Source organism: Rhinoderma darwinii, chromosome 4 (assembly GCF_050947455.1).
Source record: "Rhinoderma darwinii isolate aRhiDar2 chromosome 4, aRhiDar2.hap1, whole genome shotgun sequence".
Lineage (NCBI taxonomy): Eukaryota > Metazoa > Chordata > Amphibia > Anura > Rhinodermatidae > Rhinoderma > Rhinoderma darwinii.
In genome coordinates, this window is record NC_134690.1 from 98800027 (window position 1) to 98818413 (window position 18387).

The 18387-nt window shown below is 42.3% G+C and overlaps 1 long non-coding RNA gene across 1 annotated transcript; it reads right to left on the minus strand.

The window, feature by feature from the left end:
• Nucleotides 1-1672: 1672 nt before the first annotated feature.
• Nucleotides 1673-16570, minus strand: LOC142760796 (uncharacterized). Its single transcript, XR_012883404.1, has 3 exons — nt 16468-16570; nt 15196-15276; nt 1673-2247 (listed from the first exon to the last, which is right to left on the minus strand). It is a non-coding gene; the product is annotated as an uncharacterized LOC142760796 (long non-coding RNA).
• Between the last annotated feature and the right edge of the window lie 1817 nt (nt 16571-18387).

Sequence of the window (18387 nt, forward strand, 5' to 3'; positions counted from 1 at the left end):
GGAGAAGAGGGTTGCATTGACAATCCAACACAATGGGCAGCACTTTGAACACATTTTATAAGTGGTCAGAAACTTGTAAATAACTCATAAAAGAATAAAGTAACGTTAAAACCAAGCACACCATTGTTTTTCTTGTGAAATTCTCGATAAGTTTGATGTGTCACATGACCCTCTTCCCATTGAAAAAACTAAAGTTGGATACAAAATGGCCGACTTCAAAATGGCCGCCATGGTCAACACCCAGCTTGAAAAGTTTCCCCCCTCCCATATACTAATGTGCCACAAACAAAAAGTTAATATCACCAACCATTCCCATTTTATTTAGGTGTATCCATATAAATGGCCCACCCTGTATAATAGAAGTACTATGTTTGGTCAAAATCTTGCATCACATCTGTTATTTTCCTAACTGCAGCTAAAATAAGCTGCACAGTAAAATGAGAAATGTCACTATAGCCCTTCCAGGGCCTTTTACATAGTTTTGTCACAGTTTAGCAGTTCATTGTCTCTGACGTGTGACAAACAGAAGCCAATCACACTGCGACTGGCAGAAAGTATGGGGAAGGGAGGATGGCGTCAGCAAGGGCAGCTCTTAGGCGGGATTCACACGACAGGGTCCTCCCGAGCCCGAGTGTCTGCCAGTAAAATCGGCCATTTTGCCCGGCCGCTTTGCATAAGGTTTTGCATCCGTTCCGGGCCGGGCAGATCTGGACAGTGACATCAGCGGCAACTCCTGAAGGGGAATCCCCATGTGTTCGGGGATTCCGCTTCATGAGTTTCCCCTGATGTCACTGCTCAGATATGGACAGAGACATCAAGCGCTCTGTCCAGGAGCGGAATCCCCGAAAACACGGGGATTCCGCTCCTTCAAGGAGCTAAAGTAGGGCTAGCACATAGCAGAGCGGGGAGATACCTCCCTGCTCTGCTATAGTGGCGTCGCTACAGTAGTAGCAGCCGCAGCAGCAGCTGCTAGCGGCGCCATGGAAGGTGTCGCCGGGCCAGGGCGCTTTTAAAACAAGCAGGGGAAGGGAGCCAGCGCAGCGCTCCCTCCACCTGCTGTACACCCCGGCCCTGCAACACAGTCTCCAGCGTAGCCATTCGTCCGAATGGCAGCAACTCCTCCTCCTCACATGCACTCTGCGCTGTGAGGAGGAGAGAGTGCGCAAGCGACGGAAAACCCGGCCATCACTCGGGACACATTCCGGTGATGGCCGTGTATTACCCGGCCCCATAGACTTCTATGGGAGCCGGGCAGCCAGGTACCCCGCCGAAAATAGAGCATGTCCTATTTTTTGACGCCCAGTTTTCCCGGCCGTCAAAAAATCGGTCGTGTGAATAGCCCCATTAGGGGTCTATTATTCCTAATGCAGCCGGGTGCCGGCCGATTTATGATCGGCCGGCAGCCGGCTGGGAAACCCTGTCGTGTGAATGAGGCCTTAGGGCTGTGGGCCCAGCAGGTTCTATATAGCAAATGGCTCAGCTTGGAACTGAAAACCTTCCCACATTTACTACGTTTGAGGATTCAGCAGCACTGGACACTTTCCACCTTTCGCTTGAGGTACAGGTGTGAAATATGAAATGTTACTTTTCCGAGTTTTGCTTTATTTCTACCTGGATCAGGAATCTCACTGGATACATTTATGAGTGATACATAAAACCCCACATTCCTATTTGTTCTTTATTCATTAGTTATCATTACTTTTGCTCATATTCAAACAATTTTCTGACAATGTAACAAAATCTTCTTTTAGTGCATTCAACAAAAGCAAAGAGAAAATGTTTAAACATTTGCTAGCAGCATCATTTTACTCTCTCTCCCTGTGATTGGTATAGTGGGAGCAACAGTTACGATATACGGGGTAGTGAGGGTTCTCGTTAATTTCCGACAATGTTTCCATAGGGCCGTGAATAGGAATATAAAGCATCTGGTACCGCTCACCAACATAATTGAATACTTGTCAAAGTCAATTAAAAATTAGTTTTTTATGCAAGAATGCTGCTGGATATCTTTCTTCTTTCCTGTGAAGAACATGCCACAAAATGATCATTTGAGCATTAGTGATTCTGATCTGCATTAATCCAGCATTACTACAATATATCATGGAGTGCCTACAGTTCCTTCAGTTCATCAGATGGAGAGATACGAGTGTTTGGTGGATTCCTCAGGCACCAGGCCCGCGGTGAGGGCTGAATTTTATAAGCTGTGTGTATACTCTGCCGCTCTGTTCCTCTGTTTTTCCCTTCTTTCTGTGGTATGATAAACAATCATGCATTATTACTTTGGTTTGTGATGGTTCACTTGCTTTTCCACATGCAAACAAATATTTTCGATAAAATGTTCCCATTGAAACACAAACGAAAAATAAAAGTACGTTGTTAAATGTCAATTGGAGGTAAAATACATCAATACGATTTGGTTAACTGTTAACAGCTATTCTGTTGTGCAAGGTTTGAGCGTTATGGCAATTTACACCATACAGTGTGATCAGAGGTGTAGCTTGAAGCTCCTGGGGACCAATGGTAAATCTGTAACAGGGTCCCCCTCCTACCATGTGCCATTTACAAGGGTGTATTCCAACAAGCAGGATACGCTGATGATTTTGTTTGCATTTTTTAAGCCAAAACCAGAATTGGATTCAGAAAAACAAAGGCCTTCCTTTTATATATTTCTTCTGTTTAGGTTCTGTTCCTGGTTTTGGCTTAAAAAACACTTAAAATCTGCAACAAATCTGCATTGTGGGAACAAACCCTAAGGGCATGTTCACACGTGGCAGAGTTTTTCCGCTGCAAATGTTAGAGCAGATTTGGGGCAATTACGCAACAAATCTGCACCAACATTTGCATATTTGACAGGTAATGCAGACGTTGCAGAAAACACAGCGGACTTGTCACAGATTTCAGTTTTTGTATTGCAAAATCCGCAGTGAAATTCCGCTTCTTCTCCGCAACAGACAGTGCATGCTGCGGAGGGAAAATTCCCCACCGCAGCCTATGGTCCGCAGCGGAGTTTTCCGCAACGTCTGAACTAACTTTCCTAAAAATGTATAGAAACAAATGTAAAAACCGGCCGCTGGAGAATTCCACTGCGGACTGTCCGCAGCGGAATTCAACAGCAATTCCGCCACGTCTGGACGTGCCCTAAGGCCTCATGCACACGAGGGCCGCCCGCAAATCGCGGGTGGTGCACTTGTCCGCATGCATTAATTTCTATAAGCCGTTCTTTTTGCGGTCCAGGCTCCTGGGCCATGCACGTACCATGGAAACCACTGTCGTGTGCATGGGCCAATTGAAATGAATTGCGGCCGCAAAAATACGTTCATGTGCATGGGGCCTTATACTGGTGTCTTCTTATTTGTTAGAGGACCCAATGCGGCTCCTCAGACACCTGTGCCCAAGTGCGGCTGCTTCCGTTGCACCCCTATAGCTACGCCCTGAGTGTGATGTGTCCTGGCCACCTCAATTTTTTAGAATATGTTGCCCAGTCTTAAATAAGTAAAACCTAATTAATTAATTTGGCCTAATTTGACTCATCTTAAGACATGCCCCCTTTTCCACTAAGCCACTTCTTTGTCTTTTTGGAGATTTGTGCTTGCTGTTAGTCAATTGAAACACAAAAGGCCAAAAATACTTCTGATAGATGTGGGTTTTCTGCAATTTTATCCAGTCTATTCAAACATCTATAAGATAAACACAGCAGCAGCATACAGTGCCTTGCAAATGTATTCACCCCTTGATGTTTTTCCTGTTTCGTTGCATTAAGACATTGAATTAAAAATGATTTTTGGGAGATTTGTACAATTTGATTTACACAACATGTCTACCACTTTGAAGGTGCAAAATATGTTTTACTGTGACACAAATAATAAAGACAAAAAAAACCAGAGAACTTTAATGTGCATAGTCAATACTTTGTGGAACCACCTTTGCTGTAAATACAGAGACAAGTTTCTTGAGATATGTCTCTATTATCCTAACACTTCTAGACACTGGAATTTTTGTGCATTCTTTCAGGAAAAATTGCACAAACTTTTTCAAGTTAGTTGGGTTGTGTTGGTGTACAGTTGTCCTCAAGTCATGTTACAAAGTCTCATTTGGATTTAGGTCTGGGCTTAGACTAAACCATTGAAAGACATTTGAATATTTGCTCTTAAACCACTCCAGTGTATCTTAAGCAGTATGTTTAAGGTCACTGTCCTGCTGGAAGGTGAACCTCCGTCCCAGTCTCTGGCAGACTGCAACAGATTTTCCTGAAGAATTACACCGAATTTACTGCCATCCATCCTTCCTTCAATCCTAACCAGTTTTCCAGTACCTGACGATTAAAAGCATCCCCACGCCATGACGCTGCCACCTTCATACTTCACTGTGGGAATGGTGATTTTGGAGTGATGGCAAGTGTTAGGTATGTGCAACACCTAGCATTTCCCATGATGGCCAAAAAGTTACATTTTAATCTCATCTGACCAGAGAACCTTCTTCCATGTGTTTGGGGAGTCTGCCACTTGCTGTTTGGTGAACTCAAAACCTGTTTTCAAATATTTTTCTTTAAGAAATATTTTTTTCTCCTCCCATTCTTCCATAAAGCCCCACTCTGTGGCGTGTATGGCTTATAGTGGTCCTATATACAGACACTTCCATGTCTACTGTGGATCGTTGGAGCTCCTTCAGTGTTATTGTTGGAGTCTTTGTTGAGTCTCCGATTATTGTCCTCTTTGCCCAGTCTGTGATTAATGGTGGGCGGCTGTCTCTTGTCAGGTTTGTAGTTATGCCATATTCCTTTCATTTTGTTATAACAGATTTAACCCCTTGGCGTTGCACACATTTTTTGCTTTTTTCATTTACGTTTTCCTCTTTGCATTCTAAAAGCCATAACTTTTTATTTTTCCATCGACATAGCCGTATGAGGGCTTGTTTTTTGCAGAACATGTTGTTGTTTTTAATAGCACTAATTAATCCCTTCCCGCAAAATTATGTTTCTGGTACATCGGTATTGCAAGTAACTTAGTGCAATCTGACGTACCAAGCACGTCCTGAAGATGAAGTGGGCGCAGGAGCTGTGCTCGCTTCATCTTCAGTGGGTGTCAGCTGTAATATACAGCTGACATCCCGCTGCAACAGCAGCGATCGCAGTTGCTGCCAGTCGCTGCCATTTAACCCCTTAAGGTGGTTGACAGAAAAAGGGGGCTCCCTCTGTACCCCACTGCCCCCCCGTGAGCAATTGCGGATGCCGATTGTTGCTATGGCAACCAGGAAGCCTAGCAATGGCAGGACCTAATAGACTCAGGGTATGTTCACACGCAAACTCAAAAACTTCTGAAAATACAGCTCCTGATTTTCTGAAGTTTTTTCAGCCACTCGCGTTTTTCACAGCGTTTTTAGAGCTGATTTCAATAGGGTCTATGAAAAACGGCTCCAAAAACGTCCCAAGAAGTGACTTGCACTTCTTTTTCAAAACGGGCTTGTAAAAAAACAGCCCGTCGGAACAGAACGCAGTTTTTTCCATTGAAAATGGGCAGATGTTTGGAGGCGTTCTGCTTCCGATTTTTTTGCAGTTTTCCTGGCTTTACGGCCTGAAAAACGTCCGAAAATAGGCCGTGTGAACATACCCTCACTGTCAGATGAAGAATGACAGTTACAATACACTGCACTGCATAAGAATAGTAGTGCATTGTACCGGGGATCAGAAGATCAGGGCTTCAGGTCCCCTAATAGGTGTAAAAAATAAAGTTAAATAAAGTTTAAAAAGATGTTTACAAAAAATAAGCGATTCTGAGATTGTTTTCTTGTGACATGTTGTACTTTATGATACTGACCAGGGACCAGTTCAGTTCTGAAGTAGCTTTGAGGGCCTTATATATTAGAAACCCCCTATAAAACACCCCATTTTAAAAACTGCACCCCTCAAAGTATTCCAAACCACATTCAGAAATTATTTTAACCCTTTAGGCATTTCACAGGAAATAAAGCAAAGTAGAGGTGAAATTTAAAAATTGAAATATTTTTTTTACGAAATTCATTTGTAATACAGTTTTTTCTGTAACACAGAAGATTTTACCAGAGAAATGCAACTCAATATTTATTGCCCAGATTCTGCAATTTTTAGAAATAACCCACATGTGGCCCTAGTGTGGTAATGGATTGAAATACCGGCCTCAGAAGCAAATGAGCACCTGGTGGATTTTGGGGCCTCAATTTTATTAGAATATATTTTAGGCACCATGTCAGGTTTGAAGAGGTCTTGTGGTGCCAAAAAAGTGGAAAGCCCCCAAAACTGATCCCATTTGGGAAACTACACCCCTCAAGGAATTTTTCAAGAGGTATAGTTAGCATTTTTAGCCCACAGGTTTTTTGCTAAATTTATTGGAACTGGTCTGTGAAAATGAAAATCTACTTTTTTTCTGAAAAAACATACGATGTTTTAGATTTTACAAGGAATAAAGGAGAAAAAGCACCCCAACATTTGTAAAGCAATGTCTCCCGATTACGGCAATACCCCATATGTGGTAATAAACTGCTGTTTGGACCCACGGCAGGGCTCAGAAGGGAACGAGGGCCATTTGGATTTTGGAGCGCAGATTTTGCTGCATTGGTTTTCGGTGCCATGTCGTGTTTGCAAAGCCCTTGAGGGACCATAACAGTGGAAACTCCCCAAAAGTGACCCCATTTTGGAAACTACACCCCTCAAGGAATTTTTCTAGGGGTATAGTGTGCATTTTGACCCTACACGGTTTTTACTGAATTTATGGGAATTACGCCGTGAAATTGAAAAATCTAAATTTTTTCTAATAAAATTTAGTTTTAGCTCAGATTTTTTCATTTTTACAACAGATAAAGGAGAAAAAACACCCCACTATTTGTAAAGCAAACTCTTCTGAGCACAGCAATACCCCATATGTGGTAATAAACTGCTGTTTGGACACATGGCGGAAGTTAGAAAGGACGGAGCGCCATTTGACTTTTGGAGCTCAAGTTTTGCTGGAATGGTTTGCGGCCCCATGTGACATTTGCAAAGCCACTGAGGGGCCAAAATAGTGCAAACCCGGCAAAAGTGACCCCATTTGGGAAACTATACCCCTCGTGGAATTTATCTAGCGGTATAGTGAGCATTTTGACACCACAGTTTTTTTGCTGAATTATTGGGATTATGCAGTGAAAATGAAAATCTACATTCTTTCCACTAAAATGTTGAATTGTTTTCATTTTCACAAGGAATAAAGGAGAAAAAGCGCCCCAACAACTGTAAAGCAATTTCTCCCGAGTACGGCAATACCACATATGTGGTTATAAACTGCTGCTTGGATACACCGCAGGGCTCAGAATGGCAGGAGTGCTACTTGGTATGTAGATTCTGGTTGATTGTTATTTGGGCGCCATGTCACATTTGCAGAGCCCCTGAAGTACCCGTACAGTAGAAACCCCTGAGAAGTGACTCCATTTTGGAAACTGTACCCCTCAGGGTAATCATCTAGGGGTGTACTGAGTATTTTGATCCCACAGGTGTTTCATAGATTGTTTTAGAATGAGGCAGTGAAAATGAAAAATTATTTTTTTTTCCAAAAATATGTAGTTTTGCACCCAATTTTTTTTCCCACAAGGGGTAATAGGAGAAAAAACAACACATAATTTGTTACCCAATTTCTCCCGAGTACGGCAATACCCCATGTGTGGCCCTAAACTGCTGTTTGGGCACATGGCAGAGCTCAAAACGGAAGGAGTGCCATGTGGCTTTTAGAGCACAGATTTTGCGGGACTGGTGTACGGGTGCCATGTTGCATTTGCAGAGCGTTCTTAGGTACCAGAGTAGAGTGTAAAACCATGAGAAGTGACCCCATTTTGTAAACTACACCCCTCAAGGCATTTATCATTTGCCTGGACATATGACAGGGCTTAGGAGTGAAAGGCGCATGTGAGACCTATTTTGGTGATTTTCGCAACATTAGCCCACAATGGCAGGGCTCTGAGGTCAAATAGTAAAACAAACCCCCAAGTAGCGACCCCCATTTTGGAAACTGCACCCCTCAATGGATTTTGACCACACATGTTTTTTTTTTTTTCTATTAGAAATTAATGCTGGATGGTGCAAAGTGAAAATTGCACATTTCCACAGGTATGTGCCATTTTAGTGCACAATATTTTGTGCCCAGTTCGTGCCACTGAAGACTAGAGATGAGCGAACTTATCAAAAGTTCGGTTCGGCTAGTTCGCCGAATTTCACTAAAAAGTTTGATTCGGACCGAACTGGTTCGGACCGAACCTGTAATTTCCGTGCGCCGAGCATGCTACTGTCCAGGGTGCTGATAGAGTTAATAGGCTGAACTAACTCTTTCAGCAACCTTGACAGTACATGCTCGGCGCGCGGAAAATACAATTTTAATGTAATAAAAAAATAATAATAATACGTTCATACTTACTTTCCTCCTGTCCGGCCTCCAGCGATGACGTTTCATCCATGTCGCCGCTGCAGCCTATCACAGGCTGTAGTGGCGGTCACGCACGTCAGGATGACGTCAGAAGGCCGGCCTCCAGGGATGACGCTTCATCCCACGTGACCGCCTCTGCAGCCAAACACAGGCTGCAGCGCACTCTACACTACACTACACTACATTACATTACATGCGTTGTGGCGCAGATGATGTAATCATATCAGGCACACGTGATTACGTCATCTGCGCCCACCGCTCTGTTATTGTGAATGGGAGCAGTAAGAAGAAAAGTGACGGGACCGTTCAAATCTTCGTGGGAACGTCTTAGGTGAGTTTATTTATGTATGTATGTATGTATGTATGTTGTCATGTATGTATGTTGTCATGTATGTATGTGTATATGTGCATGTATGTTTGCATGTATGTATGTTGTCATGTATGCATGTATGTATGTATGTATGTATATATATGTGCATGTATTTTGCATGTATGTTGGCATGTATGTATATATGTGCATGTTTGTATGTATATTTGCATGTATATATTTGCATGTATGTATGTTTGCATGTATGTATGTTTGTATGTATGTTTGCATGTATGTATGTTTGCACGTATGCATGTTGGCATGTATGTATGTTGGCATGTATGTATGTATATATGTGCATGTATGTATGTTTGTATGTTTTTATTTTTGCATGTATGTTTGCATGTATGTTTATATATATGTGCATGTATGTAATTATGTTTCATGTATTTATGTTTGCATGTATATTTGTGCATGCTTGTATATATGTATGTATGTATCTTTGCATGTTTGTTTGTATGTATGTTTTCATGTGTGTGTGTATGCATGCATGTATGTATGATAGTTTGCATGTATGTACACTACCGTTCAAAAGTTTGGGGTCATCCAGACAATTTTGTGTTTTCCATGAAAACTCACACTTATATTTATCAAATGAGTTGCAAAATGACTAGAAAATATTGTCAAGACATTGACAAGGTTAGAAATAATGATTTTTATTTGAAATAGTTTTCTCCTTCAAACTTTGCTTTCGTCAAATAATGCTCCATTTGCAGCAATTACAGCATTGCAGACCTTTGGCATTCTAGCTGTTAATTTGCTGAGGTAATCGGGAGAAATTTCACCCCATGCTTCCAGAAGCCCCTCCCACAAGTTGGATTGGCTTGATGGGCACTTCTTGCGTACCATACGGTCAAGCTGCTCCCACAACAGCTCTATGGGGTTGAGAACTGGTGACTGCGCTGGCCACTCCATTACAGATAGAATACCAGCTGCCTGCTTCTTCCCTAAATAGTTCTTGCATAATTTGGAGGTGTGCTTTGGGTCATTGTCCTGTTGTAGGATAAAATTGGCTCCAATCAAGCGCTGTCCATAGGGTATGGCATGGCGTTGCAAAATGGAGTGATAGCCTTCCTTATTCAAAATCCCTTTTACCTTGTACAAATCTCCCACTTTACCAGCACCAAAGCAACCCCAGACCATCACATTACCTCCACCATGCTTGACAGATGGCGTCAGGCACTCTTCCAGCATCTTTTCAATTGTTCTGCGTCTCACAAATGTTCTTCTGTGTGATCCAAACACCTCAAACTTCGATTCATCTGTCCATAACACTTTTTTCCAATTTTCCTCTGTCCAATGTCTGTGTGCTTTTGCCCATATTAATCTTTTCCTTTTATTAGCCAGTCTCAGATATGGCTTTTTCTTTGCCACTCTGCCCTGAAGGCCAGCATCCCGAAGTCGCCTCTTCACTGTAGACGTTGACACTGGCGTTTTGCGGGTACTATTTAATGAAGCTGCCAGTTGAGGACCTGTGAGGCGTCTATTTCTCAAACTAGAGACTCTAATGTACTTGTCTTGTTGCTCAGTTGTGCAGCGGGGCCTCCCACTTCTCTTTCTACTCTGGTTAGAGCCGGTTTGTGCTGTCCTCTGAAGGGAATAGTACACACCGTTGTAGTAAAATCTTCAGTTTCTTGGCAATTTCTCGCATGGAATAGCCTTCATTTCTATGAACAAGAATAGACTGTCGAGTTTCACATGAAAGCTCTCTTTTTCTAGCCATTTTGAGAGTTTAATCGAACCCACAAATGTAATGCTCCAGATTCTCAACTAGCTCAAAGGAAGGTCAGTTTTATAGCTCTTCCAAACAGCAAAACTGTATACAGCGGTGCTAGCATAATTGCACAAGGGTTTTCAAGTGTTTTCTAATCATCCATTAGCCTTCTAACACAGTTAGCAAACACAATGTACCATTAGAACACTGGAGTGATGGTTGCTGGAAATGGGCCTCTATACACCTATGTAGATATTGCATTAAAAACCAGACGTTTGCAGCTAGAATAGTCATTTAGCACATCAACAATGTATAGAGTGTATTTCTGATTAATTTAATGTTATCTTCATTGAAAAAAACTGTGCTTTTCTTTCAAAAATAAGGAAATTTCTAAGTGACCCTAAACTTTTGAACGGTAGTATATGTATATATGTGTGTATGTATGCATGTATGTATGTATATTTGCATGTATATATGTGCATGCTTGTATATATGTATGTATGTTTGTATATATGTATGTATGTATGTTTGCATGTATGTTTGTTTGTATATATGTCTGTATGGCCATGTATGATACTGTCTGCTGGCGCCCTGTATCTAAGACAACTTCGCGGCAGGCTTCTATACATGGTATAACAGTCAGTGTCACACATTAAACTGAATCTAAGCCTACGACATGTTTTATTTCATTTTTTATTTATTTATTTTTTTACAGGTTTGGTGTCTGGACTACGTCGGTTTCAAGGACTACTTAGATGACGTTTTTTTTCTACAATAAAATGGTTAATGAGGGTTGTGTTGGGGGTGCTTTATTTCAATAAAATATTTTATCTATATCTTTGTCTTTTCTTTTCAAATTTTATTACTACCACTTTAGTAATGACCGCTGTCTGAGTGACAAGATCCATTACTAAGGCGAGGCTTAGTGTTAGCCGGTGCAGAGGCTAACACTAACGACCATTATTACCCCGGTACCCACCACCACCAGGGGTGCTGGGAAGAGCCAGGTACGATCCAGTACCCAACCATCTGTTGTGATGGTCGGGCTCTGGGGCGGCCGCAGGCTGGCATTATGAGGCTGGGAAGGGCCAAAAACAGTGGACCTTCCAACCCTTGTAATGCTAGGCTGCTGCTGCTGTGTTGTATCGGGCTGGTTATAAAAATGGGGGGGGACCCCCACTTCGTTTTTTTAAATTATTTATTTATTCATTTTTAATTAAAAAAAAAAAAGACATGGGGTTCCACCCAATTTATCATAACCAGCCACATACAACACAGTGTTATTAGCCTGGGAATGAACAAAACCAGTGGCCCTTCCCACCCATGTAATGCTAGACTGCTACGGCCTTGTATATGGCTGGTTATTAAAAATCTGGGGGACCCGTCTATTGTTAAATTTGTTGAAATTTAAAAAAAAAAAACGACATGGGGGTCCTCCCCCATTCTTATAACCAGCCCGATACAACACAGCAGCAGCAGCCTAGCATTACAAGGGTGGGAAGGTCCACTGTTTTTGGCCCTTCCCAGCCTCATAATACCAGCCTACGGCCGCCCCAGTACCCGACCCTCACAACAGATGGTCGGGTACTGGATCGTACCAAGCTCTTCCCGGCACCCCTGGTGGTGGTGGGTATCGGGGTAATAATGGGTGGTTAGTGCTAGCCTCTGCACCGGCTAACACTAAGTACCGCCTTAATAATGGACGCTGTCAACCAGCCAACTGCCATTATCTAGGCACTGATAAATTAAAAAAAAAACCACAAAGACAATTCTGTGCTGCTGTGAACTCTGCTCTTACCATTACGTGGTGACTTGCCAATCATGTGAAGGTGTTATTCAGGACAGGAGTGGAGGAGAGGTACAACTGAGCTACGTAATGGTAAGAGCAGAGTTCACAGCAGCACTGAATCTGCACGCTCATCTCCTGAAATACTCTGTGCTGCCTTAAACTCTATGGACAGGTCAGGATCCTGTTTCTTTTAAATGCTGCACTGTAGCGCAGCCTTATATAGTGGATCGAGCGGGTTCCCCAGCAGCATTTCAAAGAAACAGGATCCTGACCTGTCCACAGAGTTTAAGGCAGCACAGAGCATTTAAGGAGATGAGCACGGCCGGGCACGGCCGGCCACGGGCAGCCGGTCATTTTTCCGAGCCGTGCTCTCATTATGAAATATATTACCCGTAATGACGGGTGGCTACATGTGTGCACCCATCATTACGGCAGCGTTGCTAGGCGACGTCAGTAAATAGTCATTGTCCAGGGTGCTGAAAGAGTTAACTGATCGGCAGTAACTGTTTCAGCACCCTGGACAGTGACTACCGATCACAATATAGAGTAACCTGTAAAAAAAAAGACGTTCATACTTACCGAGAACTTTCTGCTTCCTCCAGTCCGGTCTCCTGGCCGTTGCCTTGTTGACGCGTCCCTCTCGACATCCGGCCCGACTTTACTGGATAACGATACAGCCCATGTGACCGCTGCAGCCAATCACAGGCTGCAGAGGCCTCTGCAGCCAATCACAGGCTGCAGAGGCCTCTGCAGCCAATCACAGGCTGCCGCATCAGAAAAGAAGGTCGGACTGGAGGAAGAAGAGGGACTCGTCACCAAGACAACGACCGGGTACGTATGAAATGCTTTTTATTTTATTTTTAATCAGCAGCCTCTTTTCTCTATCAGTGATTGATAGAGATAAGTGGCTGCCGATTTGTATAATATTTTTGACCGGGTTCAGTCAAAACGGGTTCGACCGAACCCGGTGAAGTTCGGATTCGCTGCGAACCGAACTTTTCCGGATGTTCGGACCGAAACCGGGTTCGGTTGTCCCGGTTCACTCATCTCTACTGAAGACAAATACCTCAAACTGTTAAGCGGGTTCTCCCGGGTATGGCGATGCCATATATGTGGACATACACTGTTGCTTGGACACGCTGCAGGGTGCATCATTTGGCTTTTGGAGCGTGGATTTTGCTCGCTAGTTGTTTTCTTTGGGGTTTTGCTGGTATTTCAGTTATGATGTGAGGGCATATGTAATATCAGGGGTATAATAAGAGAGTATAATAATGGGGTAAATAAGTAATTATCCACAGATGTGTGGCCAATGTCGCACTGATAAATGGCACCCGATCTTATCCGCTTTTGGACACTCTGCACATTTTGCATCGCCATATTCTGAGAGCCAAAACGTCTTTATTTTTTCTCCACCGGAGCCGTGTGAGGGCTTATTTGTTGCGGGACAATCTGTAGATTTCATTGGTACCATTTTGGGGTACATGCGATTTTTTGATCACTTTTTTTGATCATTTTTTTGGCAAGAAAGGTGACCAAAAACCTGCAATTCTGATGTTTTTTATTATTTATTTTTTTCGGCGTTCGCCATGCGCTGTGAATTAAAATTTTACGTCATTCTGCGGGTCGGTACGATTCCGGTGATACCAGATGTATATAGTTTTTCTTATGCTTTGAAGCGTCTGCACGATAAAATCACTTTTGTTTCAAATAATTTACTTTTGGTGTCACCATATTCTGAGAGCCATAACTTTTTTATTTTTCCGTCAAAAAAGCGGTGGGAGAGCTTGTTTTTTGCGGGACGGGCTGCCTTTTTTTAATGGTATAATTTTGGGGTACATGCAACTTTTAGATCCCTTTTTTTATTCTGTTTTGCGAGGGGTAGCCAGTGAGCGGTGAGGGGTAGCCAGTGAGCGGTGCCTACGCGTTTCTGACGCATGCAGCGTCCTTAGTCATGGCAGAAGCCATGACTAAGGACGCTGCATGCGTCAGAAACGCGTAGGCACCGCTCACACTGCCACAAATCCTACGATCTATTTGAGAATATCTATCTACAATGTTACCTGTTTTTATATTTATTCATTTTTCATTAAAACTTGGAAATAGTTTCCGTTTTTAAATACAATTTCAAGGACACAGCGCTGGATCCATCTCTTTCCTTTTTTCCTTACTTCTTGCGTGTGCCGACACGAGGATCCGTGTGCAAGTCTATACATGCGATAAGGTGAGCTGGAGGAATCCTCCCAAACTTTTTCTCTTAAAGATAGCTACATCCGTACATAGGCTTGAACGGAGGGTTAGGCCCAAGTCTTGTCTTTGTGCTGCTTCATGCCACTATGCTATCCTGGTGACCGGATATTCTGGTGCTTTAATTATCTTCCCACCCATCTCTTATAGAACAAAGTGACCTGTAGACCTCTGGCAGCTTTTCCTATTTGCTAATGTGGAGGTCCTTGTAAACACACTACCTATAAAGAAGACGTATGGGGCAAACTGATTTGGGCCCTCTTTTTCATGGATCCATTATCAGCTGCCTTGGCTGCCTCATTGATATGTACTCATTTAGGTCTACCCTTTTTTTACCTGTATATAATTTATTTTGAATTAACATTAGTTGCAATATTGAGACAGCTTAGTCTTGCTACTATTTGTAGAAATATAACTACTTGTTGGCTCTGTTAGAATTGGAGCGAAAAAAATGTTGACAACAATGACACATTTTGAACTTCTTATTTTCTGTTGTTTTTATGCCGCCTTTTGTCATACATTCTTTAGATTGATACATGAGCCCAATAACCTACAGCAAACTAAAAACTTTGTATTCATTCTATCATGGATGTTTTAAAATTCAACAATAATTCAGAAAATCATTTATGACCTTAAACATTTCTATTTTTCAAGTACAAACCTGTAAATTGCCTATTTCACTTTGCTTTGATGCACGTTTGCTACATTGTATAAATTTGCTGAGAGTCCCGGGAGAAGAAAGCTGCAATTATGAAAATTACATTAAAATATTTTGGAGCCATTATGGCAAAAATAGAAAAATCTATCATGATCTTAAATCTAGGCTTATGTGACAAAGACAACACGAGTTTGTTTATGAAATACAAAAAAAATTGAAAAGGAGGAAAATAATGTTTACATCATAACAGGTTACAATATATAAGATTGCTATACAGCATATTCCATAATAAATCAAATTAACAAGTTCTCTCACTACAGACAACCCCATACATATGATAGCCATTGTGGAGATCAGGTGATCTTGACGTTGTAGCTAGCCAGACATTTCCCTGCAGGGTCCGCTTTAGGGTAAATGTAGTTTTACATGGCGGCCATTCAGATAAGTGGCTGTTCATGTTGACCATGGATGACTCCAGTCTGCGAGAGCCACTGCTTGTTAGCAGCTCTCCACTCATAGGGGGGATTACACACAGGGAGCATATTGACAGGGTTGTCTTCATGAGAAACCCTTTAAAAGATGATTCTTATGCCATATAAAAAATATAAAATTTCTATAAAATAAATATTCATGTAATATTTATTAAATATCAAACTTAGAGTAGGGGACAAGGCATTACATGTGGCAGTACATAGAGGCAGTACATGTGGTTACTTTGTGGCCAATGGAGAGTGGTCCATCTCAAATTTGCCCCATTCCCAATGTATAATGTTCCTCTCTCCGCAAAACAACCCTAAATCCATTCTAATCCTATTTGCTGGAAGTAGGAGGGGATTTTGATTCTTTGATGCGGATTATTCACATAAATCAGACAAGAATGTTTATTAAAGAGGCATGTACATGCTACTAGGCAATGTACAACACAGCCCGGTAAGAACTGACTTAGCTGTATATGGTGTTAAACAACTGAGTTGAACAATGTGTATAAATACGCATGCTCAAAACATGGGCCACAGCAATTTATCCATAACGTGTCTGTGATATTATAGCTGTGACAAACCAATTCTATTGAAAGGTTGTCACAACATGTAACAATGGCAATCCTGCATTCTATGCAACAGATGACTACAATTCATCAAGGAAAAAAAGTGGCAAAAATGCCACCCCATAACATAACCACAGCATAAAAAAAGATACATATGAATTGGAATTACGTATAGTCCTAATCATTAACACCAAATCTGGCAGGTGAGGTAGAATATTGCAGTGGCAAACCTGTAGTATAAAGGCTGCGTGTAAACCTGGCTTTCCATAACCAAAGTTCATGACTACGAAGAGCGAGAGATTTTCCACATAGACGGTGGACACCATAGGAGAAAAGGACCTAAATAGAGATAGAGAATGTATAAGAAATCATTGAATAATTAAAAGCAGTATAATCCGTTCATCTATTACTTCATATTATTCACCTGAAGAAATAGATGGGTTAAAGAAAGCTCTATATAGCTGCAGCTTTTATCATAAAAATGCTCATTCTAAAAACACAAAGAACTTTTATATGCAGAATCCTCATTTGGAATTCAATCATCCATTATTCTTCAGACAGATTTCAAAGTAATTGCTCCTCAAATCAACTCAGAAAAGTTTTACAGACTGCTAGGTGAGAATTGATTGACATGGAGGAGTCAGGCTTTTAGTTCTATACTTATGAGATCATCGCTCTACCTGCAAAATCATGCGGCCATAAAGGGTGTATCAAATAAATGGCCGCACAAATTTGCAGGTAAGGGGATATTTTACCCGCAATAATGCACGGCCATTAACAGGGTATTTGACAGCCGTGCCAAACATGGTGCCGACGTGGTTGTTGGCCGCATGACAACCGTGTCAGGGCCGCTCCGTGTGGCCTTACCCTCATGGTTTCTTATAAGGGCAACACCATGTTCAGGGCAGAGCAAAATCATGGAAAAAGATAATAAAGTGGCAATATAAATATGAATTTTTTTGTCTATGGAAGGTGTAAGAAAATAGCATAATATCTATGGAAAGTAAGCAGCATAACAATAATAAACTTACTATTTTTACATGTACCCAGTGGCGGATTATCATTAGGGCGGTTCGGGCGACTGCCCGGGGCCCAAGGCTTCCGGGGGGCCCATGGCTGGCCGAACCACACATGATTGCACGGGCCCCCTCATGCCCGATGGCGTTGCTAGCACCGGAGGGGGCCCCAGTGCTAGCGACAGCCACATTTATTTGTATCTGAGTCCTCAGGACATAGATACAAATGAATACTATAGGCTGTGTACACTATATACAAGGGGGAGCGCTATGTGGCCCTATATGCAAGGGGGAGCGCTGTGTGGCCCTATATACAAAGGGGGAGCGCTGTTTGACACTGTATACAAAGGGGGGAGCGGTGTGGCACTATATACAAAGGGGGAGGGCTGTGTAGCACTATATATAAGGGGGGCTGTGTAGCGCTATCCACAGCGGTATGTGTGTAGCGCTCTTTATAGGGGGGATTTTTGGAGCTATTTACAATCGGGGGAGCGCTGAGTGGCGCTCTCTACAGGGTAGCTGTATGGCACTATCTATAGGGGGCTGTGTGTAATGCTCTCTACGGGTGGCATGTGTGATATCTACATGGGGCTGTGTGTGGCGTTATCTATGGGGGTGTGTAATATCTACAGGGGCTGTGTGTGGCACTATGTACAGGGGGCTGTGTGTATGTGGTGTTTTACAGTGTGTGGTATTATTATATTCAGGCGCGCAGTGTTTGGTGCTATTATATTTAGGGGCACAGTATGTGGCACCATGATAACTTTATTTTCGTTTATAGGTGTGGAAATGTTGGATAAGTGAGGAGCTGAAGACATCTGAGTGGCAAATTCTACAGAAATGAGTCATGGCCGGGAGAAGTCGTCATGAGCTCTGGGCCGGATGGAGAAGAAAAGAGGAAAAAAACTACTAGAATCTGAGACGTCGTCACCTGTGAGTCACTAGATTAATAGAGAATCTGTCACCTCTTCTGACATGTTTATTATAGGAAATCCTTGTATTTCACAAAGTTTTTTCTGCAGTCCAGGACTGGTAGACATTTTCCCTTGTCAGGAGGATGTGTCCCAGCACAGTGTGATCCTGTCAGTATGTAGGGACACAGCCCTGTGACAAGAGGAATCATAACACCAATTT